Source organism: Mchenga conophoros, linkage group LG10 (assembly GCF_057382185.1).
Source record: "Mchenga conophoros isolate Kocher_MC1m ecotype Shallow Benthic linkage group LG10, M_conophoros_male_GT1.1, whole genome shotgun sequence".
NCBI classification, from domain to species: Eukaryota; Metazoa; Chordata; class Actinopteri; order Cichliformes; family Cichlidae; genus Mchenga; species Mchenga conophoros.
This window is the reverse complement of record NC_140535.1, coordinates 2,356,525-2,383,250: the sequence shown is the minus strand read 5'-3', so window position 1 is coordinate 2,383,250 and position 26,726 is coordinate 2,356,525. Positions and strand designations below refer to the sequence as shown.

General features: G+C 45.1%; 1 protein-coding gene across 14 annotated transcripts in view; it reads right to left on the bottom strand.

Annotated features, from left to right (window-relative positions):
- The window catches only part of auts2a (activator of transcription and developmental regulator AUTS2 a), a 351,111-nt gene that overhangs the window by 196,299 nt on the left and 128,086 nt on the right, over window positions 1-26,726 (bottom strand). The window lies entirely within an intron of this gene.

Sequence of the window (26,726 nt, the reverse complement as noted above, 5' to 3'; positions counted from 1 at the left end):
GATCGGCATCCCACAGAAACCGGTGCAGAAATATGTGAGAACTGGCAGGAGCTGCAGTGCTGTCTCTGTAAATCTGTCATGTTTCTGAGCCTACTCGGTAGCCATCACTCCACTTGCCAAAGATAGACGCCATCTGATCTCACAGTATGAAACTCCTCGCAGCCCACGAAATAGAGAACAGGGACAAAGACCCCTCCAGAACCTTCAAATGGAGCCACCGTCCTTCCCGAGCAGACACCACATGCTGAGGCAGCAGGAGCTCAGCAAGTGTCATCCTCTAGACACTCTGTTCAAGATGCAGCAAAACGACAAGAATAAAGAGGACAGCGTGGCTATCTGTGAGCGTGCGAATCCTTCAAAATCTGGAGAACAATAAAAGACTCTTGGGAGACAAAGCTCAGTGGGAGAAGGTGGGGTCTACATTCCCAGCTCGAGCCTGCGACTGTTGTCCGGGCTACTTCTGCGAGACGAGACAGATGCCGCAGGTTTCCTTTCAAAGCCAATAAAAAGCTGGCTTGTAAATAGTTGTTCTGCCACCTAATGGGAAAAGCAGAGAGCCGTGCCCCACATACTGTACAGGAATTGGACTACGAGATTGGGACACAAGAGGGAGCTGACATAGAAACAGCATGTGCTCTTTTTTAAAGCTCTCCTTTCAGGATCGGCCATCGTTTAGCATGATGAAAGGGCACAAGGTGTGGGAATACCGAAAGAACCCTCGAGCTGAACGCGTAATTAAAATGAAAACGTTCCCTTTTCTGGTAGCCATTAGCTGTGTGAAAAGAATCCTGTTCCTTAGGAGAATTGCATGATGGGTAGAAGGCAAGTGGATTCACCAGAGTGCTGAACGTGATAAGAGTCTCAGCGCTGGGAATGCCTGATGGGCCGTAAGGATGAGTCTATATGTCGGCCCGAGCTCACACGCATGCAAAGCAGTGCCCTGCACCGTGATAGCGCTAATTACATTCTATTCTCACAAAGCACAGGGCGCATTTTCTCTCGTTTTTCTGGAAATGCCACTTACTCTGAGGGGACTCGACATGTTTTTGCAGAGAAAAGGAGAATAATATCTCATCGAGCCCGGTCTGTGAACTGATCCTTGAAAAAAGGGCGGTGGATGTTGTTTATGCCCCAGTCCACAGCTCCTTCATCCAAACACACTGACCTGTAACATCCCTGCTGACAACACACACGCACGCACGCACACACGCACACGCGCACACACACGCGCACACACACGCACACACACGCGCGCGCACACACACACGCACACACACGCGCGCGCACACGCACACACACGCGCACACGCACACACACGCGCACACACACACACACACGCGCACACACACACACGCACACACACACACACACACACACGCACACAGTAGAACTGCTGATTTGTCTTTTGTCAATCAACTATCTTTACTGCAGAGTCCATATAAGGCTCCACATAATCGCACCATCTGTATTCTGGCTCGTCAGAGACAAAGTACTCCATGAAATCAGAAATCTTACACAAATCTAACTGTGCGTAATGTCTGCAGAACATATCTAATAAAGACATTAAAAAAAGCGGCTCATCTTTCAGGGCTATTACTAGCTCAGGTCCTGATTACACAGCTATTTGAAAACGTATCCCTCAGCTTGTTCCCTTTAATTTCCCCCTGAGCTCCCTTAAATTACTTCAGAGAATTGTGTTTTTTCCATCTGCGCTCCCCTCTTTGAGCTTCTGATGATGGATTCATTTCTTTTTATGGTGTGATTGATGGATGTCTTAAGCAAATGGAGGGAATAGTGGTGGTCAGTGCCATCAAACAGTGAGGCTGAAATTTAATGACCTGCTGTCTGATGATAAATCTAAATGGGAAGCCCGTGTGTGTGTGTGTGTGTGTGTGTGTGTGTGTGTGTGTGTGTGTGTGTGTGTGTGTGTGTGTGTGTGAGGCTGTCTCTGTGACCCAGTCTGTGTTGATCTGACCACTCCCACTTGTTACAGCTTTCAAGTCATTTTCTATTCGGTTTATAGGCTTTTAAAGTTAGCGTCACTTTTAAGCCTTCTGCAGTGAAGACCGGTGTGCTACGCTGCATTTAATGCGACGTACACGCAGACACCCAGACAGGTGTGCCGTACCAACACGCATTAAAGGCATTAATTAAGACGCAGGTTGAGGCATATGGACGCATGTATTTAATGACCTTACTGTATCTGCTCAGTCTGGGTTTTAGAAGTGGCCCTGCAGGAAGATCGCAAACAGATGGTATTAATATTCCAGAGGCTAATTTCACAACAATTAAAGACACAGCAAGACATTAGCATCTAATGAAACATTTAAACTACTAGTAAGTGCATCTGCCATTAATTTCCACCCAGTGAGGTCTTGTTTTCCTCCAATCTGTTCTGTGTTAGGGGGATAAAGTTTTTTCATCCTCGTCTCTTTTACCAGACTGAATTTACTGGAGGAGAGAATCAACAACTGTTTCCAATCAGCAATAACTCAGCGTGGTTCAGCCTGCAGGTTATGATATATTATTTCATGTTTGCTGCATAAACAGAAAGAAATTCAAATGCACTGGTGTTTCTACTTAAGGAGCTGTTTAAATTGTTATAGCCACACCTTGTCTGTTCACTGGTGACGGAATAATTACAGAGTCGTTCATGTCTGAGTTTCGCACACGGACGAGTGAAAGTTTAAAACAGGGTTACAGAGACAAACAGGCACGATTTGTCATCAGGTTTTAATTTGATGTATCCGTGTGTGATGATGCTACAGTAGCACTGATTCTAATATATCTAAACCGTGAAGCATTCATTTATAAAGACAAACAAAATATCACTACACAAACCTTTGTACCACAACTGAATCAATTACTTAATAAAATGTTAAACTAACAGCTTCAGTTCTTGCTCCAAATATAACAAACCAGTGAAGAGCAGTTTACAACTGTTCAGAATGATCTTAGATATAAGTGTGACTTTACTGGTATTCATCAACATTAGTTTGAATTACCGTATTTCCCGGACTACAAAGCGCACCTGAATATTAGCCGCACAAGCTAAAATCAGGGGAAAATCCTGTTTTGTACATACATTAGCCGCACCTGACTAAAAGCCGCAGGTGTTTCAATGTTGACTTATCATATGTAAGAGAATATGCACAAAGGGAATTGTCAGGAAAGAGATGGCTGTTTGGAGACACACCCCTTTTATTAATATTTTGAAAAACAAGTTATGGGTACATATTTGCACAACTTTTTAGGTATATGTACAAGTAGCGGTAATTACAAGTACGAAACATGTACTGTGCTTCATAAATGAGTAACAAATGTAGTACATAACAATAACCTACAGCACACCAGAAAAATGGATCCGGACTACCTTTTAGGCTCAGGTGCAGTGACACGGCTTTAACAAGAAGAAAAGTCAGTCATTCACCATCTTTCTCTTCTTCCTGCGCTCTAAAACCACCAAAGTCCTCTTCTCCAGTGTCGGATACAAACAGGCTCAGGATCGCTTCGTCATCCACTCTCAGCTTCTCTTCTTCGTCACTTTCAAAACCAAAGAAATCCTCGTTGTCAGTGTCAGAGTCGAACACCCTCAGAAGGGCCGTGGCGGTGTCCTCCTCTCCATCATGCAGCAGTCCAGCCCTTCGAAATCCGTGGATGTTTTCACACTTTTCCACGCTGTCAGAATCCACCGGTGGAGTTGAGCATAACTTGCTTTTCCAATTCGCAAGTTTATCGCCGCTCGTCATCCACGCCTCCCGCTGAACGCGTAGCATTAATTTGAAGTTTGTTTTTCGCGCTACTTGTACGGCACTATGTTCCCATGCGGATGGACACGTGACCAACATACCACTCTTGAACCCTGATACTGTGTGTCTGATCACATGCCCTTCCGCCAGGCAACGTAGTGCCGTACAACAGCGGCACAAACAAAACAAATCATCTTACGATATGACAAAAATCACGGACAATCCAGAGAAAAGCCGCACCTGACTAAAAGCCGCAGGGTTCAAAGCTCGTGCAAAAAGTAGCGGCTTATAGCCCGACAATTACGGTATTACGACCGTGGCTCAGGGGGTTGGGAATCGCATCTGTAACCGGAAGGTCGCCGGTTCGATCCCCGGGCTCTCTGTCCTGGTCGTTGTGTCCTTGGGCAAGACACTTCACCTACCGCCTACTGGTGGTGGTCAGAGGGGCCGATGGCGCGATATGGCAGCCTCGCTTCTGTCAGTCTGCCCCAGGGCAGCTGTGGCTACACCTGTAGCTGCCTCCACCAGTGCATGATTGTGAGAGTGAATGAATAGTGGAATTGTAAAGCGCTTTGGGTGCCTTGAAAAGCGCTATATAAATCCAATCTATTATTATTATTATTATTATTGGAGGCTGAGTTTTGTTATTGTCGATTATTCTCATATTTTTCCAAATCAGACATTATGCCATATTTGTTATTCTGTTTCCAGTTTCACTTGTTCTTGTATTAGTCTGGTCTCTGTCAGGTTACTGTCTGGGTGTTTAGTTGTTTCCTGTTGGCAGTCCTCCGTCTCTGTGAGCTCTATTTAGTTTTACTAACACGCTGTCTTATCTTGATTCTTTTCACCTTCATGTTCACTCTCCCCGATTAGTGTGTATTAAATGAACAAACCTGGTTAAGGTTCCTCAAGGCACTCATGACTCACTAGTTAGCTTGACAGTTCTTCACTTTGAGCTCACCACCTAGCTAACTGTGACAGAATTAGTGCAATTTACATTTCCGAGTGTTGAATTAATAAAACCGACAGTTGTGAAAAGTTTGAACCGCACCTCAACAGCCCTGACAATCCTAAGTCCTGATCTCTGTGACTAAGACCTCCCTCTTCATAATTTGTGTCAAATAGATAAATAATAAAATGAGCTCTGCTTATGTTGAGCTGCCCACTGAAAACAAAGATTTTTGTCTCGATGATGCAAATCTCAAACATAACAGACCAAATCAATACTGAAGGTCCCAAAGCCGACAGTGAGGTTACAGCGCTGAACGAAAGTGATGCAGATTCTCTGCGTACGGCTGAAACACCTCATTTAACACGGTTACCCTGAAACGAACACTAAAGCAGCTATTACAACATTGTCTCGAACATGTGGAGTCAATTATTTTCTCACTCACTGAAAAGTGCTCACCATCGCCATAGTGGAATTTTACAAGTGTATTGACCTATTCTCGAGGGCTGCACTACAGACTCAATGCAATCAAGCACAAAAGTAGGCCTGCTAACATTTCTAACCACAAAGGCCTTTTTAAACAGACCCATACACAGCTGACCTGCCCCGGCAACTCCGCCCCCCACCCCCATCTCTTATCCCACAAAAAGAAAAATAGCCGGAGCGCTGTGCTCGGTTTTCTACTGGCCTCAGTGGAATTCTGTAGCCATCAGCTCCTGGTTTCCCTTAGTTACGCACAACAGCAGCTGGAGAGCTCGGCGGTAATAAAACCTGGAACAATTTAACGGCTTTTATTGTTCTTCTGCGGCTTTCACAACAGCTAACCTGTCCTCGCAGGATCTGCAGGGAGAATCCCACTAGGGCAGCAATGAAAGAGGATCTCATTTACCTAAAAGCGCTTATAAATTTTTAATTTGCTTTAACAAGTAAATTAACAAGTCCCTCATTTGGGAAGTTTTATGGCTCCTTGCCACTGAGGGAGAACCATGAATGTTTTATAGATAATCCACTACCTAGGCTCTGTTGCTGATAATAAATTGTCTATTTCCTGCAGCACTGTCAAATCCCCTCGGTTCGCACAGACTACACTTTGAATATCTCCTTTATGCTACCTTCAGAGGTCTATATACCGAGGCTATTAAAGGGCTGGGAGCTTCACGACTCAGCAGTTAACATGAACAACGTGAAGAAATTCCTCTCGACGTGACTGCAGCCTTAGGATGCACCATTTCTAAACGTTAAACCACATTAAGCATGGCTAATTATGCCCCGACCGGCCTGTGCGTCACATCAGCCTCACAGTGAGCCCATCTAGTAAAACCACCTTGGGTTGGTCGACAGCAGCAGTTGGAAACTGCTGGGTCTCTTTAACTCACAGCTGGGTTTATCTGACAAGACTTATGTGAAAATAACAGCTGGGCGTTCATTGGGGCTCCTACGTCAGCTGTGGAGGCCAGCCCACCAGCGTGGCCTGGCTCCGACCCTGCGCTTGGCTCTGAGGCTCAGCTGCTTTAACTGCCACAGACAGCAGCCCCGCCTGGCGCCCACATCAGCCATAACCCTTTCTGCCACCCTTGCTTTATATCTGTCACTGGGCATCAGTGCTCTGCTTCCATTGCCCCAGATTTGTTTACCGCTAGCTCCATGTGTGGCAAAAGGTTGACACGTACAGCTGGATGAAAAACCTTTAATTTCAGGTTTTATCTTTAAGCACGGCGTCACATCATCAAAGCCCCCGAAGCCTGCCGCTCGCCCATGGCTGTCACTCCCAGTCAGCGAATGCAGTAATTTGTTAGCATCAAGGTACGCAACCACGAAAGAAGCCTTATTTCCTTTCAATCTTCCAGCATCATTGTGTGGCAGTGATCTCTGACGACCTTGTCAGACATCATTTTACTTGCTGAGGAAAGATCAGTGACACCCACTCGAACCGATCTCAGGCCACAGAGGAGGCTTTTCTAGCCTCTGTGCAGGAATGTGAAGCCGAAGCAACGATATGGAGCCACTGAGGACGAGTCACATCAGCCGGGGGTAAGAACATCCTGAGAGGAGGAGGAGGAGGAAGAGGAGGAGTGGGGAAATGGAAGCTCATGTGTGTTAGAGGGGTGAAGTGGAGGGGGGTAAACGCAGCTGAGAGCACTGTGTTGATCTCATCAGTCATACTAAGGAGTCCATTTCCTCCACCGCAGGTCGGAGGATACGAGAGCTCGCGGCTGCATTTATATATTGCCATAAATCTCCGATCTATGACGACATTACAGACAAATCAATATGCTTTTAACATCCATCCTCTGCCCTGCGTCGCAATCACCCTTCTCACAAATGGTCATATAATGCTGTAGTCTGGTGGATTGAGTTATAGGGACAATTCCCAGATTTAATAATGAACTGAACAGGTGGAGAAAAACTGTGTGTGGGCGGTTGTGGTGGAGGGGTGGTGGAGACTATAAGAGCAGCGAGAGACCTCTGCTCTCTCGGATCATATCTGAACATCTTGTTATAGTAGCCCAACGTGGCAGTAAAATAACCTGCCTGCCCACTTTACGCACCTCAATTCCCCGAGCCCCGACACTTCCCACGTACAGCAGACAGCGAGCACGCTAAGCTAACAATATAATACGTATATGCTAAATAATAAGAGGATATTCCATCCAAGGATGCACCGGAGAGCTGGGAAGTATCTGACTTCTAGTTGCAGAGTTGAGTGCCTATCAACATATGACCGCTCAAAGAAATTTGCATGCAATTATTAACATGATTCCCCCAGCTCTTCAATATGTGCTGCTTCAATATTGGCTTTTCAACTCCCATCCAACTAAAGCCACAGCCAGCGTGCCAAATCGCAGCTCCCCGAGCTGGCCAGCCTCAATAAAGAGTGGTATGGAAAAAAGACGGCAGAGAAAAAGCCCTCTCCTATCAGCTTGCAGGGGCTATCATTTCTCTTTTTTATTGCCATTTATTTTCCTCAAGGAATTCACTGCCAGTATATTGGCAGGCCTTCCAGTAGATGGAGGCAATGAAATTTAGCGCAGACACTTAACACTGGGTCAAGCCTTGTGTGAGGCTCATGTGTGGTGGTAATATGATAGACAAATGCTTCTAGTTTAGGGTAAGAGGGCTTTTTTATGTTACAGGAATAGTCGGAGAGTGCTCTTCGTGACACACACTGTTACGAAAAAGCAGAACCTTTTAGAAGGAAGCATCCAACAGAAACATTTGCAAAATGGCCTCGCACTATACAGCGCCCTGCCTGCAACTGAGAATCAAGACCAGAGCCGTTTCACTGCGCTCTGCTAAAGGTGGCAACAATGACTGGATGGAAAGTAATACAACGAATATAGCTACCTATTAGGGGTGCAACGATACTCGTATCGATATTGAACCGTTCGATACAGTGCTTTCGGTTCGGTACGCATATGTATCGAACAATACAACATTTTTAATTTATTTTATCAACTTTCCTTCTGACGATGCTGTCTGTGTTGAGCGCTCAGTGAATCTGCGTTCGACTACTCCGCCTAGGCTGCACTGTCGAGCGCAGATCCACTGAGCGCAGCGCAAGCTAGCAAGACAGAAGTTAAGCTCTCCTTGCAACATGGCAAATTGAACCTCCCCCACCCTCATTCAGATCTGGCCTTTGGAATTATTTTGGTTTTCATGTGACGTATGACCCTGAAGGTAAGCGCGTCATGGACTAAAGTAAAACAGTATGTTGGATGTGCCACGCAATGCTCAATTACATGGGTGGGAACTAGTGTGTTAGCGCAGTTAGCTCGTTAACGTGTTGGCCGTCCAGCCCCACGCACGGGGCGATCCGCGGCAGCTCGTTAACGGAGATTTGCCGTGTTGTGGCGTTAACGTCATTTCAGATTAACGCTGACAGCACTAGTGGGAACACAATGAATATGACTGCACATTTACTCCGACATCATCCTAGTGCAAAGACAAGTGGAAGCAGACAAAAACAACAAGCACGCATGCTACAAACTTTAACCGAGTCATTTAGACAGCCGTTAGCACAGGATTCTCCTTATGGGGACCTGATATGTTTAATATGCTGCTGAGAATATAGCCCAGAAGAAGCGTATAGTATAGCTTTTATTTTGAAAGAGACATTTCTCTGTAATAAACTCTCTTTTCCAAAGCTGAGCGATTTCTCAATCAGATAGATTTATTATTTTATTACTTTGTTGTTTCAGCAACATTAAATTTAAAAACTGTACTTTTGAGTTAAAATATATATTTATAATTTTAATAAATGACAAATTAAAAAAGCATGAACATTTTTTTGTATTGAAAAAATATCGAACCGTGATACCAAAGTATCGAACCGTGAATTTTGTGTATCGTTGCACCCCTACTACCTATATATGAGCTAATAATAATGATCAATTAAAAAACATTTGACTCTAAAAACATTTATTTGAATTTAGTAAGTCCAAGTGACCTGGTGTAAAACAAAGTTTTCCGATAGCTCCGTTGTGACAACCTTTCAGGAATCAGGAAAAGATCAGTTAATGAAACTAACAACAGGCAACAATGAGAAAACCTCCAAAACAGGAATCGTTATTCAGTCTCGGGTTGGACGACTGGACGAATATATCGAGTATCAACGACAGGCTGAGGCCATTTATTTATTTATTTATGTCCCCGTGAGCAGGTTTGCTAATAATGATGGAGCTAATAGAAGCAGCCAACAGAAACAAAATAATAGCACTGTTTTAACAGTAATATATCGCTCATTGTCGATTATTGGACTGACAAATGTCGGTTGGAAATTTTCCCCAACCCTAATTCAGTCCTACTTTTGGGGTAAGATGCATCAATATGTGCCATAGCCAGTCTTACGAGGCTGGAGGAAGTTACTCGAGGAAAGCTGGACGGCACCATAGAAGGTCCTTAACCCATCTGCACGACCAGCATCTGCTTTTCTGTGGTAGGAAAAAGAGGATGAGCACTGCCAGAGCCCTGAATAGAGTTCATGAGTACGGTCTGAGTGTCATTTTCCATAAAATCCCAGATTTGGCAGGACCAGGTTCGCCTTGAACACGTGTGACCAACGTGAAAGGGTCTGGAGAAGCCGTGGAGAACATCATGCTGCCTGTAACACTGTTTAGCATTGTGGTTCAGCGATGATCTGGGGAGGCGTATCCACAGACTCCTACAGCCTAGACATAACTATGAGGACTGAGCGCTTGGACCCACCGTCACACCCTACGCTGGTGTGGTACAGCCTGGGTTCCTCCTGGTTCCTAATGCCTTGGCTACTGTGGTGAGTGTACGTAGGCCGTTCCTGGAGGATGAAGGAATCGATACCATTGACTAGCCCTCAGCTGACCAACAGAACACCTCTGATAGGATGTTTCAGTCCATCCGATGCCACCAGGTTGCACCTTAGACTCTCCAGGAGCTCAGTGATGTTCTGGTCCTGGGAGGAGATGCCAGGACACCATCTGTTGTCACATTATGAGCATGCCCCCTGCGCTGTTAGGCATGCAAACAGCCTCTCAGTACCATTTTAAACTGCTGCAATGAAATTTCAGCAAAGTGACGCAGCCTGCCAGGTGCTTTTTCACTTTAACCTTCAGGGTGTCTGTAGGTTGATCGTTTCCATCCTTTCATTCCTCACACATTTCCCAATCAGTGTCACCATCTAGCATCAGGGTTTTTTTCCCATTTAGAGCTGATGCGTTCCTTTATCTGTTTGTTTTTTTAAACAAAGATTAAATTCATTAATTTCTTTTCTGTCTAATATCACATATATGATTACCATTTGTCAAATCTACACAGCCTTTGAAATCAGCTGCACATATCTGCAGAACTCTCGAACCACATCTAAGGAACGAGTAGTTTGGATTCAAGGTCACGGAGTCACACGCTCCTCTCTGCAGAGCAGCCGGATGTTGCCATTTAGTGGGCAGGTAGTGATGCCAAACTCACCACTGTGGTGTGAACCAACAGGAGTGATAGCGTCTCACCTTACGTGCATTCAGCTCCATCTGTGCTGCTATTTGGGGATTAAAGGAGGTAAAATCTGATGACACTGGCTGACCCAGTGCGCTTGCCTGAGGCCAGCACTGTTATCACTAATCCATGCTGTAAACGTCCTCATTTAGCTACCTTCCTGAAATGCACACCTGTCGTCATCGAGTCATAAAACAAGACAGTGCTATAGTATCGCCATATTAATAGCAGCCTGCGTTTTCCAGGCTCGTGAGACGTCTGCTAGTAAACATCTGCTCTGGCTGCTTTAACGGGCCGGTAATGGGAAAGCGCAAAAAGCCAAGGGCAACGACAGCGAAGTCTAACAACATGATTGTGATTGAAATAATCAGGATTTCAGAGACAAGGAATAACTCACGCGTCACGCAAAAACATACGGTGCTGTTCTGATGCTACAAAAAGCCATAATGACAGCAAATATTGTCCATTAACTTTATATTGGAAACACGCTGGCCGCATACCTGATTTCCTATCATCTAAGTGGTCGTAAAATGCAGCTGGAACGTGCCCAGTAGACAGGAGAGCGATCTCGTAAAGCAATGACTGCTAGAAATGTCATTTTTATGTGTATGTGAAACATCCAAATGTGGAGAAAGAGAAAATACTGCAGCCTATAACACATTATCACACGGACGCTGTAAAATGTATGTAGTACAGCACATCTCAGAACTGCTTTAGCTTGGTTTCTTCATCAACGCTGTTCCCACGCTGCTGTGATGTAGTTTGACCTTCAGGACGATTAAAATGCAGTTTGTTTGAAATTAACCTTAAACAAGCCTAACCTTCATTTAACTGAATGACAAGCTGAATACTCGACGATGTTGTGACATCTTTGTTGGTAGTAATGATCATTTGACATTTCAAATATTTCTCTGTACCTTCAACTTTAACGTTAGAGAGCAAAGGCTGTAAAATGAATGTTTATTCTTCCATTGTGCAGAACCACAGAGCCTGGAAGGAACATAATCTTTATACTGATGCTCGCTGGTGGAGGATTTCCTCTTCATCTTCCAATCAAAACAAAAACGCTGGCGAGACCTAACATGAGAGCGGTCACGTGTACCCAGAGTGCACCTGTCCACGTTTCTAACCGGTGAGGCAACTTATTCATCAGGATACGAATGAATACTGTTCAGAAAAACATTACAGGAACCCTTTAATCATGTATCATGAGTGCAGCATCGGGTCAGTTAAACGTCTGGGATATTGATCTGGTCAGCTGAAGGGGTGGGTGCTAATCAGTTTCAGCTGATCTGCTGTTAATGAGATTAACAGCAGGTGCAGCACAGGAGCAACAGGAACGATGCTACAGGTGGAGGCCACTGACGTTTTTTTCTCTCCTCGTGTTTGGCTGGGGTCAGTGTCACTGCTGCTAGCATCAGGTGATGCCTGGAGCCTACAGAGGTTGCACAGGTAGTCCAACTCCTCCAGGATAGCATGTGCCATTGGCAGAAGGTTTGCTGCATCTCCCAGCACACTCTCAAGTGCACAGAGGAAATTCCAGCAGTTTCTATGAGAGAGCTGGTAGAAGTTAAGCCATCAGCAGGACACATTATCAGTCCAATGTCCAGCATGATGTTCCTCCATTGTTCCTTTAATATTTTGAGTGATGCATTTCTAGTTGTAGAAATATTTGTGTAATATTTGTATAAGATGACTTGAAAAGAAGCTTTAAATACGAGGACACGGAGCTCAGTGAAGAGGGAACAATTTCATCTTATTTTTTTTATGTCTTTTAACTTGTCATTTGCAAACATTAGAAAATCACCGACTGTCTGCAGCCAGCGCTCCCTGCCTGTGTCCAGTCTGCCCAGCGTCATGATTTAGGCCTACACAGCACTCAGAGTAGCAGCTTGCCACATAAGACCTGCCAGCATCCAGCAATGACTACACTGCTCGTAGAAATAGCTTCCCCTCATGTGTGTAAGGCAAATTACAACACACAAGGGACCTGTTACATTTCAGCCTAGTTCCACATCACTTGGCTTAAAGAGAGACTATTTAGGTGGTTTAGTGCTTTTATTTATGTTAAGAATTACAGTGAAATCGAAATGTTCCCCCCTCCTCTGGCGAGCAGCGTTTTCAGCTATCAGCGATCTTGGCAGGCCAAAAGAATTACTTCATGACCCTCTTTGCAAACCGTGCCCTTACTCTGTTTGTGTTTTGGTCTGGGCTTCCTCTAGCAAGTAATGGACTTCCTTCAACTCATAAATCACACTCGTACAAGCCTTTTGATTTTTCTTTTCCCCGCCACGCTTTGTTTGGTGTGCCGTGTCTTTGTTCACGTAAAGCTGTTTTCTGTCATAAAAGCAGCCACACAATGCTAGCCTTCTTCTTCTGCACTTGGGAACACGCGTTTTTTTCTTAACAGGGACTAAAGCCACAAATGTCAACCACAGGAAAGCTATTATGAGAGTAAAATGACTTCCTTACTGTTATCAAGCCCGTCTTTGGGCCCAGCCAATGGTTAAAAGCCACCATGAAATAGGGCACAGTTAGAGTTCCCTAGCAGGTCTTAGCCAAGCTGCTAACCTTGCTATTAAAGGCCCCGACAAGCTTTGTCAATGCAATCTGCTGAATGCCTTGAGTGACATGCGATCGATATTCTCCACTCTCCCGGGTCATCACCAGTGACAGAGGCCCAAGTAATAATACAGCTCGAGCTGCCTCTCCAACTTAAATGCTTCCACTGCCACAATATTTCTTTCTTCCCCCACTTCTTTTTCTTTTTCGTCTCGGGAGCTAAATTTTCTGCGCTGATCGAAGTGGAAGATATGGAAGGTGGGAGGCAAGAGGGGAGTGTGGAGGTTCGTACGGCAGCGGTGTGATGAGGGATTGCTGTGTTGTCTGGACTGACGCTGGTGAGGGTAGTGAGTATAGAGGCTGAGGTGGGGTAGAGAAAAGGGAGGAGGCAAGGAGTGTGTGTGTGTGGGGGGGAGGCGGGGGCTCTGATAAATCGAAAATGACTGGCTGCCGAGTTGTAATCTGCCAGCGTCGAGCCCCCTGTAGCAACAAGCCAAATGAAAAAGCACGCTGACAGGCCGGAGAGATGGAGGGCCTGCGGTAGATTGCGGTGGCGCAAGGGGAGGGGAAGAGGGAGGAAGAGGGAGAGGAATGAGGGACAGCAGAGGGGAGGGAAAGCGGGCAGAGCAATGAGGAATTGTGGAAAAGACATTTATGTTTCTTCCAGTGTCAGAGACAAAGGTGTGAAGGGTTGTAGGCAGTAAATAAAGCACCTGGATCTTATATCCACACACAAACTGTTACCAGATGAAAACATAAGCTGCTATTACAATTTCTAATAAGGTCTGAAACGCAAACAGTTGGCGCTGTCGCACCACCAATCACGAGCCGTCAATTAGCTTCACACTCCTAACATGTTTACATTACCGGGCTCGTGCGAGTGCGCAGGAGGCTTGTAAATCTCCTGCTATACGCCATCTATGCATTTTGCATAAGTGCCATCTGAAAGGACGCGTTCGCACGCAGCACAGGCAGCTGGAGTGTCCTTCACGAGCAGGTGAATCAAGCTCCAACATCAAAATCCAACACAAGAGCTCCACCTACTGCAAGCGCCTCCTCTGTGCCCCTTCCTCTGTTGTTCAGGTGATCTTAGAGAAAACAGCAGCAGGAGATCTCCGTGTGTAGTGTGCATGTTATTTCTACCCATTCCATTAAATTCCAAAGCATTGAACATTACTGCCAGACACAGGGAAGCCAGTTCAGACAGGGCTGCAGCGGCCTGGCCCCGTCTCACTGCCTGCTACGATGTCAGCTGCAATGAGAGCTAAGAGCTAAGCCTGCTGCCCCATCCCAAGTATTAAGTGTGTAAGCCTGATGCCTGTTAAGCAGGGTCTTGCCAGAGCAGGGCCTGAGAGAAACAGTCAGTCTGCTTCGCTGTCTGCCTGCCTAACAGGCCTGCTGGCCTGAATACACAAAAGCACTCGCTTGCAAAAATGCAAGGTCAATTCAGCAGCAGCAGCACTGAGCCCAAGACAGGAGGACCAGCATTGTAATTGGGAACTCAATAAAGCTCATGTGGAAAACAATGTAAGACGGTGCTGACAGATCCCTCCCACCAGGACCACAGAGAACCGAGAGCAAACAATCTGTCTGCACAGCCATCCATAACCCTGCACAGAGTTTACACATCTACATCAGATGAGCTGCATATATTTAGAAATCACTAGTGGCACACAGCATGAGGCCTGATGAATTCACAAACAGCAGGAAACAGCGTCACTGTACTTCCAGCAGAATTATCTGCAGCTCTTTGTCTGTTTATCCACTGCTGTTTTTTCCCCTCTGCCTCACCGCAGCAGCAGACATGCCCGGCAAGGCAACGGAGGCCTTGAATCTGTAAAGGCTGCATCCCTCCTCCCCGCCGTTTCATTTGCAGACCCGTGGCTCACAGTCGGACTGTCTCAGAGAAAAGCCATCTCCTTCACAGCACGGCTGCTGTTTCAGGGCAACGCCGATCCGCTGCATGCACCCCGACTTCCCGCGCTCCCACTGGGCTATTCAGGAAATCGCAGCTGATACCGAGCCATTTGTCTCCCTTTTGTGCACACCCCTGGTTGTGCCACGCCAAAAAGGAAGTGGGGAAAAAAAGGGGAATACTGCTTCCCCACCCCCCTGGGGAAACACTGAAAATGATTTCTGCAACCCTCGGTGTGGAAATTTTGGTGAATAGCACAGAAAATTAAATAAAACACAATTTAAAAGGCAGGCTCTGCAGGAGTGGGAGTGTGCCTGTGGCTTTCTGAGTTTGCTGGGGAAAATTAGGTTCTCAGCCTGAGGTTCATCACTCGAAACTTCAGGCATTTACTGGAACAAAACTGGTGTAATCGTTTCAAATAGACCAGTGTGAGATGACTTTATATAAGCAGCGCGAGAATCCACAGAGGTCTAATCAAAGAAATACTGGAAGGAAGTAATGCGGGGGTATACTTTGCATTTCTGCGGCTTTCCACTGTGACAGCTTTCGTGTCAAAATGCTTTGAACTGCATAGGCTGTCGATGGCAGGAGTGCTGCACAAACAACCCAGGAAAAGGATCACAGAATCATCACTGCAGCTTTGCTAGTGCTGGCTGTGTACACATATTCCAGAGCCACAATCAATTATCCTGCCAAAAAAACCCAACAGGCCAAATAGGCAGATCTCACGTAATTGTAGCTAATGAGCACTAAACGGAGGGATAACCTGCACCACACCTTGTCCATCATGGCAGCTGATAAGATTAAATATGACTTCAGAGCAAAGTTTCAAGCAGTTTGGAGGTGTTTCAGTCTCAGTGGTAGGTGTGAAATTCAGTCTGGGTCAACGAATCTTTTTTCAGGTCAACTCATAATCAACACGCTGACCTGCCTCGATGATCGCAGTGGTGCAACCTCCGGCCCGAAACAAAACCTTCACGCAATCATAGCAGCGTCTATGTTCCGCCGAGCGCAGCACAAAACAGTGTTTGCTGCAATTACACATTTTTCATGCCGTCATGCAAAACTGAACTTTTAGTGAGGAAGTCTACTTTTAAAAGAATCCAGTAAGTTTACTAGTTTGTGCAAACAGCTGCACCTTAAAGCGTCAGACTGTCAGACTGCATCGCGATTTCAAAGACTGTAAAGGTACTGGAAGTATAAATTATACAGAAGCTCGGTGAATGCAGATGCGAACAATGCAAGGCTTATTTTCAATCCCCCAAAAAAAGAAAAGGAGAAGAAAGAAAAACATGCAAAGCTGGGCGCGATCTTAAAAGTAAGAGGGGGCTTTGGGGGTTTGGGTGAGAAATGCTTTTACTTTGCTGCAGTCTCACAGGAAGGTACAACGTGAGCCAAGAACAAGGTTAAAACAAACACCCAATGCATTTAAAAGCACACCTTCAACCATGCCTTTTTTATCAAAACTTTTTTGCTCATTTTTCCTGATAACTCTTCAATTACTGCTGTCTGTATGAACTCCATTTCATTGAAGGATGCCAAGTTTTTGTAGGCCAGAACGACTTGAGCGCCGGCTCCGAAGAGCTAATGTCGAAATTCCCCCGAGCAGTCCTTTAAACACACGGGTAAATAATTCAGCACAGCCTGAACAAAGCCTGAATCTGAGAGTGTGCAGGGCTCTCCTGTGTACGCTGTACTTTCTCTCCCCGTCCCACAAGAAGGAACAACGAGTCGGGCTCTCTCTGTTCATCACTGACAATCTCTCTGCTTTACGATTGGATTTTCAGCCCACGACCAGAGTTTCTGCTGCTCAGAGTGTTCAGCGATACGCCAGCCTGTCACCCTCCTGCTGACCTGTGGGTGGTGCTACATGACAACACATCAGGAGGAGGTGTTGAAGGAGGAGGACGGAAGAAAATGGCTTTTACAAAAAGAAAAAGAAAATGAGAGCAATATTAAAAGAAAAGCACAAAAACACAAAATGCATGACACTTTCTCTCACACATACATAAGCATAGACACACTACCTGCCAAAATCCACTAACAGAGACATCAGAACAAACAGAGCACTCGAGGCAAACATCATCCCCCCTCTGCTCTGGTTGCTTTCTCCCCCCTTCAGCTCCACTTTGGTCTTACTGATAGTTTAAAGCTCAGCTTCACCACTGGACGCCACTCACAGTGACCTGCAGCTGCAGGTCAAGCATGTCTGAAACTGAAACCAAGCTCTCTTGGGGATAGCTCAGGGCAGGGATAGCTCAGTAGGTAGAGTGGTGGCCCCATGATCGGAAGGTCGGGGGTTCGATTCCCCTGAACAGCTACCCTGAGGTACCCCTGAGCAAGGTACCGTCCCTACACACTGCTCCCCGGGCGCCCAATGGCTGCCCACTGCTTCACTGAGTGAATGGGTTAAATGCAGAGAGGGATTTTCCCCACGGGGACCAATAAAGTACACTACTTTCTTCTTCTTCTTAAACGTAACAGTTCTGATTCTTCAGAGAGCGAATAGTTAGTCAATTTTTAATGCATCAAATAATTCCAGCTGAATGTGACAGGCTGTTAGCAAAAGGAAAACTATGCACAGAATATCTTTTCTCAGTTTAGTCATCATATTCTGCTTGTAGGGTTTTGGGGAAGCACTACTGAAATATGTGGAAAAATACGGTGCGTTTCCAGAGGAAGCTGCAGTGAGACTGATGAATGCGAGCGATGCCCAAAAATTACACCCAAACTGTGCAGCTGAGGAAATCATATCAAATTGCATTCATAAAAGAACTGGCAGAATAAAAAGATCACCTCTGTTGCAATCTGCATTAGTGAAGTACTCTTTTAAAGCCCTGATAACCGCACCAAGGACGCACTCTCCACTCTTATTTTCACAGCATTAAGTATTAGTCGAGGCACTCGTAGCTTGATAAAGGCCTGATCTGTAAATGATTTAAGCACGCAGTAACAGTAAAAACTGAAAGGAGACGATGAGTGAGTCGACTCTGCAAAATGGTACGACGAGTTTCGCTTCTGGCAAAGACACTTCATCAAGGGCATCAGAGGCCACGCCCCCTCCAAATGGTAAATACTGCACAACCCGTTTGTGGAGGAAAACTTTCAGTTACGCTCCGAACATCAAACCCCTCGACTGCCTCTTCAATGTTCTCCTGCCTGCTTTTGTTCTGTATTTTTCCAGCAGAGTCAGCTCTCTCTCAGCTTCTTAAAACAGACTTGTGTATACACTGAACCAGCAGCCTCTGTGTTTCACACCACTGTGCTGTTTTTGCCTGAGCAGCAGCGTGAGTAGCTTGCCTGGGCGTAGCAGGAATAACACAGTGCCGAGCTGCACACAGGGTGCTGAGGACTGGTTGGAGGGGATGTTTGGGGTGGCTGAGGCTACCTCTGCTCGTAGCCTCAGGCCAGACTGGGAATCAGTTCAAAGATTTCCTCTGTAACTCTGATTAAAAATACACAATGGATCTTTTTAACTTTCATGGCTACTAATTAATGAACACAAAGGCCCTCTTGAATTTTCCACGTGAAAGAGGAGCTGACATTCGAAAGGTTCACTGAAGCTCGTAGCCCTTCCTAGCGCGCCCCCCCAGCCCCTCTGCATCTTGTGCTCTCCATCTCCTTGTAGCTTCAGGCTAATTGCAGCAATTTTAGATGATTGTTATTAAAAACAGGCAAGCGGCGGAGCTTTCCAAGCTGAATCCCCTCGAGGAAAGGCCTCATCACACCAGGAGCGCCTGTGCATCCTAATAACTGCAATCAGGGCCGTCAAGAGCGAGGACCCTTTGTTTTCTGTGACGCTGTGAAGAAAGCAAAGAGTATGCGTGCACACAACAACACTCCAGCACCTCTTTAGGATGAATAAATCTAAAGAGAACAGCAGCAGCGGTTCTCTTGTCATCTCTTGCTAGTGCAGCAGACACACAGCTGAGCAAACACAGAGTCACCGTGGCTCATAGAGGCATAAACACTATGTTTTTTTGTTTTACCTGAACTGAATATCAAGAAGCTTCACTAAACACAAATTAAATTCAAGTTACATACTTCAAGCAACAAGATGAACTACTGAGGAAAACGCACAGAGACCACAAACATGCTTTTCTAACCTTTTCTGTATGAAAGGTTGTAACAAAACTCTTCACTGCTACGAGCTATTCATTTGGTAAAAAGTCAAAAAAAACCTGTGTTCATGCTGTTCAAACTAAACGAAGCTCCGCCTTCTTGAGGCTACTTCCTGTCAAAAGTGAGTTTTTCCTTCCCACTGTTGCCAAAGTGCTTGTTCATTGATCCGACTGTTGGGGTTTCCTCTGTGTTATCGTAGCGCAGGTTTACTTGTGATTTGTTGCTATAGAAATAAATTAAAATTTAGGCTGGAAAACGAGCCAACGCAAAAGCATTGGAAACTCGGGGCTTGTTCCAAAGTGTATCCCGATGTTAAAATCCCAGATTCCTCTGCAGAAATAAACATGTTTACAATCTTGGACAATAATGATTTAGGTCTATATGTTTCCCCATAAATTCCACCAGTATAATATATGATGTTTAGTATCAGGCGCAACATTATACATAGCTGTGAGTGACATGTGGCTTTTGTTCAACTATATTAAAAAGACACAAACAGAAAGACTGAACAGCCAAATCTTTAAAGCACATTTAGTTTCAAGGTTTTCGTTTTGTGTTTTCAGCTAAAATGAACATCCCGCAAGACTGAAGCAAATTGGCCCGATTTAATGCAGCTCTGTTCATTTCTCTAAATTGTTTCTTTTCTGCCCACTAATAACCCTGAAGAGTTGCACAGACCTGCACACACACAACCTGGTGTGTACTGCGAGCTTTCAGTCAGTACCAGCGATTTAACAGTGTGATTAATTAAATTGTTACCAAATCAATTCTAATTATCCTGCGGTGTTGGTTCTGATGTAAGGCGGCAGGCAGCATAATGACCAACCACATCAGCAGTTATCTGATACAATTACAACACACAAATTACAACGCACAGCAATCAGCACAAAAAATAATGAGAGGCACAGGGCTCACTTACAGATTAAACAAGAGCTGCCGGGGCCAGCCGCTGATCAATATCAGTGGGATCTGCTGACTCTGGACTTAGAATAATGGAGGCAGAAATAAGAGAACAAGAAATGCATCAAATAAATAAAAGCGAGCTCAGGTGCAGAGATCGCTGACTTGGTGAGCTGCAGTTTATGGAAATATGAGAACTGTGGTTTGACTTTGACGTGATCAATTGTGCAGGTGAACAGGCCGATCGGGAGCTCTGCTTTGATATGATCAATCGGCATCCCTGCTGGCGAAAGAAGAACAAAATGTGTTGTTTCTCTGTGTTTAAAGCAAGCAGGAGAGAAACTCTGCCTTTCTAAACCTCCTTCTCTATCCCAGCACCACGGATCTCTGCTTGCCTTTTTCTGTTTGCACACTATATAGAAGTTGTTTAAAGCTACCTTTGGGCATTTTCCACCTTTACTGGACAGTGAAGAGTAGACAGGAAAGGGGCAAGGCATGGAGCTCAAGCCTGGGCCACCGCGCTTCAGCCGTGAGGCGTATGGTTGCCCGTTCAACATGTGGGCAAAAGTGGCGCTCAACCACCGCACAGGATTTTGACCTTCCACTGATGTTCCACCATTACAGAAGCGAACAGAAAGCAGACAGCAACTCCAGAGCTGTCACTATGGTGGTTTTATGAGTGAGAGGAAAAATAAGAGAGCAGCTAAATGTTTCACTGCACTTACAACCCATACAGCTTCTCTGCAACCGTCAGACCTGTCAGCCCCCCCAGACAGTCGAAGCCCTCAGCAGCCCGTCTGTAAACGCAGGCGGTGTTGTTTGTTGTCCGATGCTCCATCGAGTGGGTTTTACAGCGTGGCTGAATGCAAATCGGCACAGACACACACAGAAAACACCAGACCTGTGGGCAGAGGGTCCTCCACAACACTGCAGCCTCCCTCCCTGCCCATGCATAATGCATGAGAACATGTAAATACGTTATTCCGCATATGCATTAATGATCACGGAGAAGCTCACAGTCTAAGCACCAGGGCAATTAATAAAAGATGGTGCACAGATAAAGGCCCATACCTCCCAGTCTTGAGAACCTCCAGCCCACCTACCAACCACTTGATCCGCTGAGACACATTTCATGCCAATTCTTAACCTTGTTTTATTTCTGTGCTGCTTGGGGGTGTGGTACAGCCGGAGTAGAGCTGAATAATGAATGGAGGCTATCAGAACGCCCAGCTGCTGAAGACAAAGTCTGCTCCACAGAAGATACAGCAAGGGTTCACCGCACAGATGCAAACAACTGCTGCGGTCTTTCTCCGTAGTCTGGGGAGGAAATGAAGGGTTAAATGGTCTCTGGGGAGCAGGGGAAATGAGGGCTTCATAGCCTGGGGACGGCATAAAACATCACTTGCAAACACACACAAATTCATCTCAAGGCACAAACAGTGCAAACAAACTTTTTAGCCAAGGCTGCCCACTGAGCCTACCAGAAAGAAAAGCACAACTTGCATCCTTTCATATGTGAGGGGTATTTGAACACGTACGCGTGTATATTACACCTACTTTCCACCTTTGCCTGGTGTGTGTCAAAGGGCACGCTGCATGAAAGCTTCTGATGACACTGCGCATTTTGTTATTGCAGTCTTGAGTATACTGACCAGTGAAATTTAGCACATGAATGAGATTCTAACTAACACTTGTCCAGATTTCCTCATAGAATCTTCCTCATACCTGTGCCTACAAACAGACATATAAATGAGCCTAGCTGCACGCCTACGACAGTCATTAAAGAAGATTACTAGAAGAAGTAGATCAGAGCTCTGAGCATGTTTGGAAGCAGCAAAGCTAACTAAGAACACAAACCAGTAAATATATGTGCAGTGTTGGGGAGTAACAGAGTACATGTACCAGCGTTACGTATTTAAAATACAAAATGGTAACTGTATTCCGTTACAGTTACCATTTAAAAAGGTGGTATTCAGAATACAGTTACTTTGCTGAAGTAAAGGGATTACACGGCGGTCTTTTCCTGTTTCATATGTTAGGCTACGCCCTCTCTATGTTTGGTTTCCACGCAGGTGGAAACCCAAACAAAACACGCAATAAGAGGCTCTGATGCTTGCGTCTCAATCTCACGGCCCATTTTTAAAAATTATTATTCAAAATTTTATTTAACCTGAAGGCAACAGGCAGAGTGTTACAGGCGTCACCCTAAAGCATGCAGCCTGATGGGCAGTGTAGTCCGTGCTGCAGGGAGAATGGACTGCCATACCCGTGATGTGTCTGTGAGCGAGGAGGGAGAGAAAGGAAAAGTAGGAGCTGGAAGCATGTAAATATAATAATAACCACTGCAGCCAAACAGAGAGCCTGACCAGTCCAGCTGTAAGTAAGCTGTTAAGACTCGACTGTACGCTGTGTTCGTGTTTTCCTCTGAAACAATAAGTTCTGTTGCAGCAGCCTTTCAAATCCTCTCTCTGTCTAAAACTTGACCCAGACAACAAAGTAAAGCTAGTTTTCAGCTACGAGCCCGACACGAACCCGACGTATCAGCCAGAGGTCCCTTTACTACGGTTCGGAGCCGCGGACCTGTTTTATATACGCGAGGAATAGTTTCTATACGAGATCGCTGCAAAAAGTGCAGCCTTACCTAATGTCCACCTACTGTTACTCATTTATATTAAGATTTAAACATCTAGTTGGTGTTGGTGTGGAGAGTAACCTTCAGTAACAGTAATAAATCACACAGCAATAGGACATTCATGTAGCTGTAAAAAGCTTAATAATATATTAAGTGATCCAAAGTGTTCAGAATACGTTACAAAATACATTTTGGGGCATGTAATCTGTAATCTGTAATCTGTAGTGGGATACATTTTAAAAGTAACCTTCCCAACACTGAGTATGTATGAGTAAATTATGACCCATGAAAAAAACCTCCCACAATATAAGACTTTTCTAACCTTTAGCAATAGACGTGATTCCGACTGACTCGCACCCTGCACTTCATATTTCCTCCTGAAAGAAGTCGACTGCATGTGGTTTCAATTTTGTCCGTCACCTCATCTTTGCTCTGGCTCTTAACAGCGACCTTCAAGGCACGGACGGCTGTACCTCACGTCACGGTGAGCGAGTACAGAGCTGGCATTTGCACCTACTGTAACACAGCCTTCACCAACTGCCACTTTTATGTCAAATTTGATTTCAAACTCTGTATACTGAAGAGAAGCAGAAAGAGGCAGATGGCTGGGGAAATTGAAAGCTCTGCCTCGTCTATTCTTTGTTCCACAGAGTATGAGCTGGCCAGGCTGGCAGCTTGTCAATCTAACCCACCGAAGGGACAAGATGTGGAGATGACAGCTCTTTCTCTCTCCATTAGTGTCCCATTTACAGCCCTCTCTTTCCCGCTGTCATTGCATCACTTACGGGAAACCCACAAGCTGACCTTTCGCCGACACCTTGTTTCCCTGTCTGTCGAGCTCAGAAAGCAAAAGGAGAAAGAAACGGTCATCCTCTAGCCGCTAACATCTCCCTGCCTTCTGTGCTGAGTTCAAGTGACAGTAATCAGTGTTTATTAGCTCACTTTGCCCTTGCCACATCCAAGTGCAACAGCCACATATTAAAGTGATTAGACAATTAGGCCCATTACTGTATTACACTGGCTTATGTCACACATCACACTGGACACGGGAGAAGACAAAAACACTCTGGCTTTCCTTCCATTACAGACATTTCTGCAGCTCTAAGCTGGCAGAAAATTCACTTAATGATTGCAGCTTGTGTGCAGCACTGCTCTATTTAGAAACCAGACTGCATTTGCTGTTCAAATTAACAGTGCAAGGGGATAAAGGCACAAAGGGGAATAGACTGCACTAAGCAGGAAGAGAAGAAGACCTGATGTAACGAGGCTTACGCTAATTAACACGAGGTCTCGCGCTCGTTTCCTAAAAAATTTATTTAACGCGACTCGCATTGCTTCATTTATCTAAGCAAATGAGCGGAGAGATGTGTATCTACTTAAGCTACAGCAGGTCAATTACTAAAGCTAAATAATTCACAGAATGTAATATTTAGGTCTAACAAAAAAAATCCTATTCTGAATAGGAAAAACTTCTACACTGAGTAAATGCTATCATAATTAGTATAATTAAAGCACATCATGTATTAATTACCGCAGGATAATTTCAGCAGAAATAGTTAAGAGTTTGCCTACATGTGAGAGATGAGACAGAAATGCAAATTAACAAATTAAGCAGCAAAGCAGCAGACTGAATATGTTCAGTGATGCAAGAGAGAAGAGAAGAGAAGAGAAGAGAAGAGGAGGAGAGGAGAGGAAGAGGAGGAGGAGAGGAGGCATCTGGAGGCTGCTAGACATCACAGCACTCTGATGGTCAACCTCTTCTCTTGCAGGAGGGGTAAAAAGGGAGGGAAATCTGTTTCCTGTCATCTTCCATCTTGTCAGTCTTTGTTCAGACATCTTGCATCTCCTCCACCAGCTGTTTGCTGCCTGTGCTGACAGATGGCTGCTTCTCTTTGAAATGCACTCTCCTCTGGCCTGCTCTCCCTTACATCCCCCCACCTCACTTGGTTAAAGTTTTAGGGAAAAACTAGAATGACTCCCTTGCGGTTGCATGCTTCAGTCCGTTGCAGCTTGTGAAACCCCTTTTTGGAAGGTTTCTTCTACTGTATTTGTGTGCATGTGTTCACATACTTGGTCTACAAAAAGTAGCCACAAAAGTAAATAATGCTTCAAATAGGATTCTTAAGCGTGGATGCTTCGCATGCATAGCACAGACTTAAGGCAGGCGGTGACGTCACAAAGTGTCCAACAAAATTTGAAACTTTCTGTTTTTCAGTTTCTGCATAGAAAAATGGTTAAAAGTATTTTTGTATCCTATTAGACATTTGTGTGAATTATTCCCATCACTGGTTCTTAAGGTTTCTGAAGTAATGCACAAAGGTTGCTTTGTGTGACTGCACAGGCATTGATATGGATGGATGGACGGACAGACGGTGTAAATACATGATTCAAACCACAGCCAGCTCTGGGTTGGAGCGATAAAAATAAGTGAGGTGAATGCACAACAGGAGCGTCCATCTCACAGAAAAACTGTCAGCCACTCGCAGATCACTATGATGTATACAGCAATAAACACACTTTTTCCCACTGTCCAGACAAAAATAAACATCTAGACAACATGCATTGTGGAAACCCATCCGTGCGTGTCTGTGTTCCACAGCGACGGCCAAATTAGTCAGATCTTAAAGAAAGCCTCACTCAAAACGAGGCTGAGGTCAATAAAAAAGCACAACACTGCTCTGTGGCTTATGCCAACATATTGTGGCACTGCCAGACAGTCACACAGGTTTACATTCATACCTGTGTAATGAACTGCTGGAGTTTTACTTTCCAGCAGGCTGTAGCATGTGATCTATCCTAATCTGTGACATTCCTGTAGGTCGCATCGTCTATGTGAACCAACTCGACCCGGCATGGGAGCGCACAAAAGAGACAACAGAGGGGTCTTTGAGCCAGAGTACCAGGGGCTACCCATGGAGCTCAGGCAGCGCAACTATGGGAACCATCTCTGTACCCAGTCATCCAGCAGGCTGAAACCTGAGCTGCTCAGGAACGAGCAGCAGACGGCAGGCAGGACCAGCATTCCTGTGGGAATGTGACTGGGGCTAATGAGCTCAGGTAGAACTGAGAGGGAGAAAACAGGAAAAACAAACTATATGGGCGTATAACTTAAAGAATCATTTTCAGATCGATTCAGAGCTACAAAGGTTTGCTTAGCAAACATCGCTCTCAGTAAAGGAAAACATGGTAACTGATAAACAGCTGTTTGCAGATGAATGTGCCAATCCATTTTTGCCACATAACTCCCAGTAAAGTGGCAAATTGGGATGCTTGTGATCAGTAACAATCGTCCCATTATACCATCTGCATAAAACATATACCATATTTTCTGCACTATAAGTCGCACTTAAAATCCTTTAATTCTCTCATAAATCGACAGTGCGCCTTATGTGTGAATTCTGGTCGTGCTTACTGACCTCGAACCGATTTTAGGTGCTACACGGCGCTCAAAGATCTGACAAAAATGTTTTAGCACGACTTTGCTAAGCTACGAAGCCGCACCGCTTGATGGATTGTTGGAGCATTACGGCTGCCGTAGTCAGGAGCCTCGCAGATCTGGGTCCTAATCTCCGTCCGCTAAACAATGAAGTTTAACATCCAGGCATCCATGAAAACAGAATTTATTACATTTAACAGAGTTAAAAGTTAGCAGGAAGTTAGCTCGCTAGCTTCCACCTAAACATGATATAGCATGTTCTGACTGAGAGGTTTCTGAAAGAATTCAAACGTACAGCTGTGTTATCACTTCCAACATAAATGAAGACAGAAAACTAAACAGCAGTGACGTTTGTAGGGTTACTGAAGTTGGGCTAGCTGGTATATAATGATGTGCTACGTGATCGCTAGCGACACAGCTATGTTAGCATAAACACAGTGAAGCTGGAGGATGAATGCTAACCTTTTTCCACTTGATAAAAGTTAACGTGAGGGTTC